Source organism: Muscardinus avellanarius (assembly GCF_963383645.1).
Source record: "Muscardinus avellanarius genome assembly, chromosome: 2".
NCBI lineage: Eukaryota > Metazoa > Chordata > Mammalia > Rodentia > Gliridae > Muscardinus > Muscardinus avellanarius.
This window is the reverse complement of record NC_137787.1, coordinates 86,636,859-86,648,902: the sequence shown is the minus strand read 5'-3', so window position 1 is coordinate 86,648,902 and position 12,044 is coordinate 86,636,859. Positions and strand designations below refer to the sequence as shown.

At 37.7% G+C, this 12,044-nt stretch overlaps 1 protein-coding gene across 4 annotated transcripts in view; it reads left to right on the top strand.

Moving 5' to 3' along the window:
* The window catches only part of MBD5 (methyl-CpG binding domain protein 5), a gene marked incomplete at both ends in the record, with an annotated part of 66,902 nt that overhangs the window by 35,826 nt on the left and 19,032 nt on the right, over positions 1-12,044 (top strand). The gene's annotated exons all lie outside the window — the stretch shown is intronic.

Sequence of the window (12,044 nt, the reverse complement as noted above, 5' to 3'; positions counted from 1 at the left end):
AGATAATTATGTCCATTCTCCCCATATGATGAAGAAATATGATTTTTCGCCGGGCGTGGTGGTGCACACTTGTAATCCCCGCCCTTGGGAGGCAGAGACAGGAGGATCGTGCAGGTTCGAAGCCAGCTGCACTGGCTTAAGAGACCCTGTTTCCAAAAATAAAAAAGTATAAAATAGGTCTGGGAGTGTAGCCCGGAGGTAGAAGGGCTTCCAGGAACCCCAGTACCACCAAAAAAAAAAAAAAAAAAAGAAGAAGAAGAAACATGATTTTTCTTCATAGGGTAATAAAAATTACTCTTACAGGTATTTTTTTTTTATTAAAGAGTATTTATAAAAAGCTACTTCAACTCTGCTTAAACTTTCACTGGCACTTAAATTTAATGGCAGGGAACCAAGGGCAGTTCTGCCAGCACAATAAAAGAACTGCCTTTCTCCAAAGGATGAGGAGGTCCTTAAATCCCTACATATAATGCCTAATATATACTTGTCAGGATACACTTTGAGCACAGTGTTTCTATGTTTGATAAGAAAATTAATTCCATACTCTTATTCACAAAACAGTTTATTCTGTGCACTGAGACCAGAGACCAGACAAACATTCTTTAGGTGAATAAATCTAAATATTTTTGACAGTTTACTCAAGAAATAATTACAAAAATCAAAAAATGGGCTTTTATGATATAAATGGAACTGCTACAAACACTAAACTGTTTTACAATTTCTGTGCAAAGGAACCAACTCTTTTTTGTGTGCCATTTTACAAAAAGCATATCAAAAGAAGTGATTATGGCTCCTCTCTTCCCTGGAAACATTCTTCCTGTCCTACATGCCTGGCCTAAAAATCATTTTATACCCTCAGCAGAATAAAGGCATGTACTTTTAACACATTTAACATTAAACAATAGCCCGAATCTTCTGATTAATCTGTGCTTGAAAACTCCTGAGACTGAATTATTCACTGGTGTTGAACTTTGTTTTTTTTTTTTTTTTAAGAAAATCATTATTTGAGAATCTAAAAAGAATTTATTTTGCTTCATTTGAATAAACAACTAGTTTTTATTCACTCTAAAGGAATAATAAGTGCTTTTAAAGTCCAGTTTTTCCTTCTTTGTTTTAGGCAATAGCTGAATTCCCAAGCGGCAGCATAAAATCACCTCTAGAAATTCATATAGTCCTCCTCCTGCTGGCTGGTATTGTAATTCTGCATTCTCAAGTTCAAACCTCGATTTCAAGATACACAAAATATTTTAGCAATTCAGAAAACATAATTTAAAGCCCACATTTTGAGGTGAAAAACTGAAAACAGGCAATGAAGTATTAATGATAATACATGAAATATTCATCTGTCATTAAAAAGAAAGGTATAACAGCCTTAAAAGCTCTAGGGCACTTAGCACTTTTAAAAACCTCTTGGTTTTCAGGACCCATCTCACTTTTTTTACAAAAAAAGACAAAGTCCTACTTCACAACACTTTTTTTCTCCTGTAGTTCACAAAACAAAGGAAGGACTTCCTTGTACCCTAGTTAATGATGCCCAGTGAGCCCGTAGTCTTTTCATTCTGTATATCAGAAAAAGTTAAATTTCAACAGATTTGTCTGACTTCAAGCCAAGTGGCCTTGGCTCCATATATTAATGACCTTGGTTCATCAAGAAGATTTAACTTTGTTCAGTATCTGTAAAAGACAAGCCATGGTCTGTTGGAAAAAATCTCTAGTAAAATATTATTTTTAATTTGTCCTCTTATCTAAATGAATCAATTATGATGGAAATTTTATTTACATAGAATCCCTTAATGCTCAGCAGTGTTGAACAAATGAAGCCTTGTGTGTCAATAGCCAGGTTTCTAGCCAGGCACTGTGTAATCCCAATACTTGGGAGGCTGAGACAGGAGGACCACAGTTTTGAGACCATCCTCAGCAACCTAGAGAGGCCCTCAGCAACTTAGTGAGACCTTGTTTCAAAATAAAAAATAAAATAAGTCTGGGGATATAGCTCATAGATAGAATGCTCCTGAGTTCCATCCCCAATACAAAAAAAAAAAAAAAAAAAAATTCTGCTTTTAAAAAGGTAAGCAACGCCATTGGTTCCCTTCTATATACTAAACTGCCTGACATTTAATAAAGTCTAGAGAGAAAGATAGAAACCAACTATATAAACAATGCATTTATTATAGTAAAACCTCATTAATTCCACCTTGCTGATGTGGGATAGGGGATAATGTTCCTTAGGTTTTATCTTGATAGTATCTAAGGTTTGCCAAACAGTTTTCTTTTCTTTTCCTTTTTTTTCCCCCCCAGTACTGAGAATTGAACCCAGGAGTATTCTACCTCCAAGCTACACTCTATTTTTATTCTTTATTTTGAAACAGAGTCTCACTAAGTTGCAGAGGGTCTCACTAAGTAGCTGAGGCTGGTCATGAACCTGTGATCCTCCTATCTCAGCCTCCCAAGTACTGAGATTACAGGCGTGTGCCACCATACCCGGTGCCAAAGACTTTTCTTAAGGCGGGGCATGGTGGCTCTCCCTTGTAATCCCAGCATTTTGGAGGCTGAGACAGGAGGATTACAGCTCACAGACAGCTTCAGCTACTTAGGCCCTTTGCAACTCAATGAGACCCTGTTTCAAAATAAAGAATTAAAATAGGGCTGGGGGTGTAGCTCAGAGGTAGAATGTGCCTGGGTTCCATCCCCAGTACTGAAAAAAAAAACCCCACTTTTATTACGTGTTATCAATTTAAACCTTTTTAGACTCTTAACTTTTATACTATTTCTATGTCCACCAAAGAAGATCAACCTAAGATCCTATCAGATCCCACCATATAAAAATCTATCTTAAGTTTTAAAATACATTTATTAAGCTGGGCATGGTGGTACATGCTTATAATCCCAGTACTGGAAGACTGAGACAGGAGGTTGCAGGTTTGAGGCTGGACTTAGCTACTTAGTGAGGCCCTCCACAACTTAGTGAGACCCTGTTTCAAAATAAAGTATAAAAAATAGGGCTTGAGGTATAGGTCAGAGGTAGAATGCCCCTGGATTCAATGCCCAGTATGGCAAAAACTACAATTTTAAAAAATAGATTATCTATCCACTCCATCCCATAACCCTATTTAAGTTACAGTCTTTGTTCTCTCCAAAGCAAGCCACTCCAAATTCTTCCAGAAGCCCGCAAAGTTGAAAAATAAATAAATTAATTAATACAATCACAGATTACTACTATTTCAAAGCAAGCTGGAGACCTCTCACGTTTCAGACTACAGAAGCCGTCTGGTCTAAAAGCAATCAACACTGTGATCCGAGCACAGCGACCCACCGAGGGCTGAGATGTCTACGTTGTCCTATGATCATATCTTAGCAGGCTTTGTTGATTATTTTAGTAAATTAGGCAGTTAGTTTATGATCATAGAAGGAGAATTTGGTGGGGCGGAATTTGTGAGCAGAATAACGTTGTAATACATTAAAATTGTTCTGCAGTTTCTGAGCTGATTTCCTAAGAGGTATGATTAAAAAGCACCAAATTCAGTATGAACACAGTCTACAGAGAATGAGAGAGAAAGCTGAGTGTGGCAGATAGAGACTGGGCTTTGGGCCTTCTGCGTGGACCCAAGCTTTGTGTAGATATATTAATCTCCCAAGGAACTGCAACCCCTCACTTCTCAAGTAGGAATATGAATTCCTACACAGAATGATGTTTTAAGAGATGTATGTTTGTATCACTTTGAATCTCACTCTGATGTATTATTACATTGTACCAATAAAAGTATAAAAAAAGAAGTTAGATACCATAGATTACCTAAGCCCACGAAAGAGGCCCAGGAAAAATTGGCCTCTTTACCCCTCTTCTCATGTTAGACAATTCTATTAATTTGTATGCCACCATGGTAGAAATGAGGTCATTAACCTTAGTTATTATTATTTTTTTTGGTCTTTTTTATTTATATATTAAGAGTCTCACTAAGTTGCTGAAGTTCTTTGCTGGCCTCAATCCTCCTATCTCAGCCTCCCAAGCGCTGGGTTTACAGGTGTGCACCACCAGGCCAGCCCCTTAGTTATTAATTTAGGCATTACCCGTGCACAGAGGATTTACTGCCCAGGTTGAGGGTGAAAGGATCGTAAGGAATATGTTCAATGAATAATATAGTACATGATGATTTTGATAAACTTCAGCGCAGCATATACAAATTGGAACATCCGATTATAAGTTAGTATTAGCCGTTAATTTTAAGAAGATATTCTACGTGGACACATTTAAAGTACTCTGATTTGTTGGATGAACTTGTAAGTTCCTCTTCCCCCAATGTTTCTAAAAAATATTAACTCAGACTTCCTTCCTCTACCTTCCTATCTCCCCTATACATTCACCCACCGGTATTAATTATTAGAGGGTTTCTGTGTGTGTGTGGTACTGGATATTGAACCCAAAGGCATTCTACCTCTGAGCTACACCCCCAGCACTATTTTATTTTTATTTTGAAACAGGGTCTCACTAGGTTGATGAGAGTCTCACTACTTGCTGAGGCTGTCCTCAAACCTGTGATCTTCCTATCACAGCCTCCCAAGTAATGGTATTACATGCATGCGCCACCACACCCAGCTTATTAGAGATTTTTAATAGTCTGTAAAAAGTCGGGCTGAATCACGTTCCTGTTGTAATATTGAAGTTATGTGACAACAATGGAGGGTGTCATGTGCTTTGTAGAACACTGTTCCCAGAGTGGTATCTCCTTATCATATGTTGTTTCCTGGATTATGCATTTATAATGATATCTATTCTGGGAGATAGCTATATCTATCCTAAATATACTTATGGGATTTTTCTCTCTTAACCATTAACCTTTATCATTTGTAGTTGAGTGACCCCAAAAAACTTCAGTTCTGTATTATAATACATAGTTGGGAGCAGATATTGTCATAGTGTTAGGGATTCATAGAAAGGAAAATGGCCCTCCCAGTGACATAAAGGTTTTTAAGCCAATATAACCGTGGAGAGAGATGGTTATCTTTATGTACTTATTTCAAGAAAATAAGGAAAATGCTCATTTTCTAAAATATGTTTCATAATTGTCATCTGCCACTTTTGATTTTACATAAACTAGCCTGAAAGTGTTGCTTCTCATGTAATAATAATAATAATATAAAGTTCTTATTTTTCTACCTGGGACATTTTCACTCTTTTTTGAACATTGTCCCATCCGTGTTCATATTTCATAGTTCTTACAATCCTAACCTGAGCTGATTTAAGGAAGGAGAGAATACCATATTGACACCAAAATGTTACTTTTCAATGAAACGTTTGTTTTTTGGACAGGTAGGGAGATGCTTCCTGATTACCAGGAAGACTGTAAAAGGTATCAGAGGGGAAGGTACCCTCTCCTTACAATCACACTTTGACTTTTTTCCACATAGTTATATTTGGCAGATAGTGATTTTAAAAAGTATTTGAATAGTCATTCAAAACTGACGAAATTCATTATTATGGAATCTCATAAGCAAATGTATTTAGGAGCAATACGCTTTCTGTATATCAGTTCAGTGTGTCCTGCACACACATACACACACACACACACACACACACACATTTTAACAATGTGGTTTCATAAGCAAATGTATTTAGGAGCAATACGCTTTCTGTATATCAGTTCAGTGTGTCCTGCACACACACACACACACACATACACACACACACACACACACACACACACTTTAACAATGTGGCGCATAACCAGAAACAGCTTCCCTTGCATCCTGGGGCTAGGTTACTTAAGAAATTGAGCCTGGGGCTCGCTGTGGGAGGTATGCCCTCCTATAATGTTGAAAGATTTTCCTCTGAAGAACATTCTTTCTGTGCTTGATGATCAGCATTAGCTAATTTTTATTCTTTGGTAGTATACTTTATCACTATTGAATGTGTCTTTTTTGTTTTCACTTTGCCTCATCTATTTTCTTAACTGTGGGAAATGAATCCTTGTCTCTGTACCCAAACAGTGGCCACAATATTTGGGCTGCATTTTGGTTGGTGATGTGACAGAGGCCAGGATTTCCTTGGAAAGGGAACAGAATTATTTTAGCACCAGGACACACTGAACTGATATACAGAAAGCGTATTGCTCTCAAATACATTTGCTTATGAGATTTCATGAAAATGAATTTTGTCAGTTTTGAATGACTATTCAAAGACTTTTTAAAATCACTATCTGCCAAATATAACAAAGTAATAAGAAATGTAAAATCCAGGTCCACGCAGTCAACTCCTGATCAAAATTTGGAAGGTAATAAGAATGAAGACCTATATAAGACCCCAAATATAAATATCGTGAAGACTACAGTAAGTGAAAAGGTTGGGTAAGATTGTAAATGTCACTGTAGAATGCAGGGTGGAATAGCATGAACTTTATTCTTCTCGAGCAGGACTAAGCAGGAGTAGGAGGCCTGTCTCCCTTTACACAGGTAACTGAGCTCTAGCACAGAGTTCACCAACCAGCATGTCAGTACGACATTCATATAGAGAGCAGCAATGGAACCCGAGTCTGAGGCAAATACATGCCTCTGTGACCTGAACTTTTTTCTTCTTCTTTTTTGTAGTACTGAGATCGAACCCAAGGGCATTTTTATCTCTGAAGTATACTCCCAGCCCTTTATTTATTTATTTTTTATTTTTTTAGAACAGACTCACTAAATTGCTGAGACTGGCCTTAAAACTGCAGTCCTAGCCGGGCATGGTGGCACATGTTTGTAATCCCCGCGCTTGGGAGGCTGAGACAGGAGGATCACATGGGTTTCGAAGCCAGCCTCAGCTACTTAGTGAGGCTTTCAGCAACTTAGTGAGACCCTGTTTCCAAAAAAAAAAAAAAAAACTGCAGTCCTCCTGTTTCAGCCTCCCAAGCACCAGGATTACAGGCAAGCACCATCATGCCTATTTACATAGAAATGGGGTTTATCAGACCAGTATTTGGAAGGCTGAGACAGGAGGATTGCAGGTTCCCAAACAGCCTCACCTACTTAGTGAGGCCCTTTACGACTTAGTAAGACCCTGCTTCAAAATAAAGAATAAAAAATAGGGCTGGGGGTGTAGTTTGAAGGTAGAATGCCCTGAGTTTAATCCCCAGGACTGGGGGGAAAGAATTGAGTTCATCCAAAACAACTAGGTTTGCTCATGTACTGTGGGTTGATAGGGAATTTGTTATCACAGTTTCAACACTCACCTCCTGTCCTGTAGTTCTATAGCATTTAGTTATTTTTTTTCAGTACTGGATATGAAACCCAGGGCCATTCTACCTCCAAGCTACACCCCCAGTCCTATTTTTTAGCCTTTATTTTGAAACTGGGTCTCACTGAGTTGCAAAGTGCCTCACTAAGTAGCTGAGTCTTTCCACAAACCACGATCCTCAGGTCTCAGCCTCCCAAATGCTGAGATTACAAGCGTGTGCCACCAGGCCCGGCTCTAGTTCTATAGCATTTAAAAGCAGTACTATCCAACGCCAAGAAGAAACGTAGCACCCAAAAGTGCCTCGGAGAGTGCCACCCCTAAGACTGCAGCAGTGTGGCTCAGGCTTAGCACTGGGAAATGATAGGATTCCTGTAAGAGCCTGCTCCATGAGGCTGTTGCTGGAAGAAGAGGTTTATCCAGCTCTTTAGCCTCAATTATTTATTATTTATCATTAATTTCCATTCTTTTAAAAATATTGAAATATTACACATAAGTTAGCAAGTTCTTTTTCAGTTTAAAAATGTTGCTTTTTAAAATATTCACCATTGTTTTAAATATTTACTCCTTAATAAACGTTTAATGGTAATGAACTTGATAAATGTTTCATAGTTGCTTGTTGTTCAGATCTGTATGTCCCAGAATTCAGCTAAAGCTGCATATTTCCTATAGTATTATCTAATTAAATTTTTTCTTTCTGTTCATTTACTAATATATTGATGGAAGTAAAAAATATTTAGTGGGCATTATGTACTAGGTAGGGACTATTCAGGCCACTTTTTAAATTTAAGGACCTCTTTATTCTTCTAAGGTATCATATGTGTAAAATCATAAGCATAATATTACTTTATTTTTCTAATATAAATTCGTCTAAATATATAATTATTGGAATGTTTAAAGCTGTGTTCATCTTTTGTCTAAAATAATTTCACAAATGACTGGTGTCACTTGAGGAAAGACTACTTGGTATTCATTCTTGGTATCTTTAGATCCTGTCAATGTCCTGCAATGATGTAATTATTCTCACGGTACCAGTAAGAGAACTGCAGCTCTGACAAGTGGCCTTCCTAAGGATACAGATCACAGGCAGCAAAGACAGGGCCCACCCCAACCTGACTGAGCTTAGAACTCTTTTCACTGTACCATCCCCTCCACCCCCAACAGGACACTGTAGAAGTCAAATGGGGAAGCAGAGAATGAAGAGGAAAGTTAGAGGTCAGCTGTCTTACCTGTGTCCGGAAATGTGGGATGTAGCTTGTGCTCCATCCATGGCTTTGTGTGACAGCTTTGCCCCAATGCTAAGTAGCAGGAAAGAATTCACAAAGAGAGTTGGTATCAGGATTAAAGCCTGCCGGGAATTGGGGTATCATTTCGAGTTAGCCAGCTCCATTCAAAAGTGGTCTAGGATCACTGACCCAGGCTCTTCTAATGTGTATAGAAGAGTAGGGTTGGTGTGTCTTTCTGAATAATGTGTGTCTCCTTTTGTTATAGACTTTAACTTACTTCTGAGATACATGGCACTGTGGTGATCCCAAACAGAAAATAAATTTCCAAAAGTTTAATATGTGCCTTGTGAACAAAAGGAGTAACCAGAGATTCAGCCTTGTTTAGAAAAGCTGTTAATCCTCCACCATATGATAGTACGTGATTTCATGAGTGTGTGTGTGTGTGTGTGTGTGTGTGTGTGTGTGTGTGTGTGTTACTGGAGATTGAACCCAGGAGCATTCTACCTCCAAGGTATGCCCAACCCTTTTTGTTCTTGTTGATATACTGAAACAATGCCTCTCTAGGTTATCCTCCATTCTCATTCTCCCAAGTACTGAGATTACAGGCATGTGCCACCATGCCTGGCTCATGAGTATGTTTCTAACCCCTCTGAACGTACCATGAGGCTATAGCTAAAGAATATGAGTCCAAGCATGGTGGCGCATGACTGTAATTCCAGTACTTGCTTGGGTGGTGGAGAATGCATGATGACAGGTTCAAGGCCAGCCTCAGCAACTCAGAGAGGCCCTCAGCAACTTAATGAGACCCTGTTTCAAAATATAAAAAGGGATGGAATTATAGCTCAGAGGCAAAACACCCCTGGGTCCAATACCCAGTACTATTAAAAAAAAAAAAAAAAGAATAATTTGAGAGACTGGAAGAAGAGGGGTTTTTTTTTTTGTCTTTTTGTTGTTGTTGTTTGTTTTGTGGTACTGAGGTTGGAACCTAGAGGTTTTCTACCTCTGAGCTATACCCCCAGATCTATATTTTTTAAATGTTTTTATTTGGAAACAGAGTCTCACTAAGTTGCTGAGAAACTCAATAGTTTCTGAGACTAGCTTCAAGCCTGTGATCTTCCCGTCTCAGCCTCCCAAGTACTGGAATTAGAAGCGTGCACCACCACACCTGGAGAAGAGGAGTTTTAAGGGTAAAAAATATTCAATATATGTGTTTATATATAAAGTAATATGTGAACTATAAATAAGTTCCAGGTATCTTTTTTTTTTTTGTACTATGAATTGAACTCAGGGGAATGCTACCTCCCAGCTATATCCCTAGACCATTTTATCTCTTTATTTTGGAACAGGATCTCGCTAAGTTCCTGAGGCCAGTTCACTGCCATCCTCCTGTCTCAGCCTCCCAAGTATTGGGGTTACAGGTGTGAGCCACTGTGCCCAGTGCTTTTTAAATTTTTTTAAATGGCATATATGTAAAGAGTTACATCATGATGGCCATTACTATTAGCATCATTATTATTAGGATGAGACTATGTGAGCAGATTATGGGCATAAATTATAAAGTCCTTTCCCAGTTTCTTACTTAATAGGAATCATTTTATGGAACTTCTGGCAAGAATCCAGGATTATAATTAGGTAAAAGATTAAAGTACCTTGCCGGGCGTGGTGGCGCACACTTGTAATCCCCGTGCTTGGGAGGCTGAGGCAGGAGGATCGCTCAGGTTCAAAGCCAGCCTCAGCTACTTAGTGAGGCTCTCAGCAACTTAGTGAGACCCTGTTTCCAAACAAATATAAAATGGGTCTGGGAGTATAGCCAGGAGGTAGAAAGCCCCTGGGTTCCACCCCTAGTATCACCAAAAAATAAAAAAGATTAAGTACCTTAAGTTACTTGCTCCTTCAGTATGTCTTATAAAAATACTTGTGTATTTTTAATGTTTTTAATGTTATATTTATATACTAGATTACCAACTCTTTCTCTTAATTTAAAAGTTCACTAAGAATTTATAAGAGAACGGTCATTAAATCATTAAATATAATTCCTATTTGATTAAAAAATTGAATTTATTTTGCTCTTGTCTGATACTATTTTGAGGGATATCATTAAGGAATCTCCTGAGTATTTTTCAAATGTACAAATATTTCCCCCATAATAAACACAGTCTTCATTTATATTTCAAAACACAGTAAAGTACTAGGATTCTGAAAAATAAAATAAACATTTTTATCTGGATATGTATGCTCTTGTCACAGTAGTATACAGCGATGTGGAGCTTACTTATATTTAGTTTCAGATAGCACTACCATTACTTTCTCTTTCGAGGTCATTGAATCCTTTATAAATAATATAGTTCACTATGACAGTACTTTAGAGCCTTGGAGACAGATGTAAATGGAAAACAAAAAATAGTAAAGAATTAGATCAGGGAAATAAAGCACCAGAAAATCATCCAAGTATAAAGCCGGGCGTGGTGGTGCATACTTGTAATCCCAGCATTTGGGAGGCTGAGACAGAAGGATTGTGATTCTCAGACAGCCTCAGTACTTAGTGAGGCCCTTTGTAACACAGTGAGACCCTGTTTCAAAATAAAGAATATAAGCTGGGCATGGTGGCACACGCTTGTAATCCCAGCGCTTGGGAGGCTGAGACAGGAGGATCGCACAGGTTCGAAGCCAGCCTCAGCTACTGAGTAAGGCTTTTAGCAACTTAATGAGACCCTGTTTCCAAATAAAATATAAAATAGGTCTGGGAGTATATCCCAGAGGTAGAAAAGCCCCTGGGTTCTACCCCCAGTACCACACACACACACACAAATTAAAATAGTTTAACTTATTTAAATTACTTTTGAGTGTACATGTACATTTTGTGTATATGTGTATTTTTATACATATAATCATATATATAATTGTATATCTATATCGTGACTATATTTCAATGTATGTTAGAGTTAATATTCTGGAAATATGTTGACTGCTTTGAAGCCAGAGCTGAGTTTTAATTCTGGCCAAGTTACTTAAATTCATGGGTCTCATCTACAAAATAAAAATTTCACTGGATTTCAATAGGAACACTACTGAAATTTATTAAGTGTTTTACATAAAAATACACAAATGTTTTTACTGTCCCTTATTATTTTTTAATTAAAAATAAAAATTGAAGACTTAAAAAAATAGTCCAACCCAACAGGTTTTTAAAATCAAGACCAACAGGCTAAGTTTTCCTTGTGCCTGCTTTGCTCCAGTGTGAACTTTAAGATTGACTTTGAACTAAAATTGATTGACTAAAATTGATTGAACTCAAAGATTGACTTTTTATAGATTAATCAAAATGGCAAAGTTTTTCTGAAGGCGTTTTATTCACTAGTTGCATATGAGTTTTTCTGCAATCTGTGGCCTGTTCAATCCCTTCTGAGATCCCACTCATACCGGTTTGTATCTAATAGAACTTTATGTTACAGGAGAGCGTCTGTCTTACCTGCAAGAAGTTCATTTAAATATAAGTGGAATTAATCATTGATTCCTTAAACTTAATGTGCACCTCTTTCAGAGTCCCTTCATTATGAGTAAATACAAGATAGAATCTCATTTCTAACATGAAATGTGAAGATATATCCAGGAGC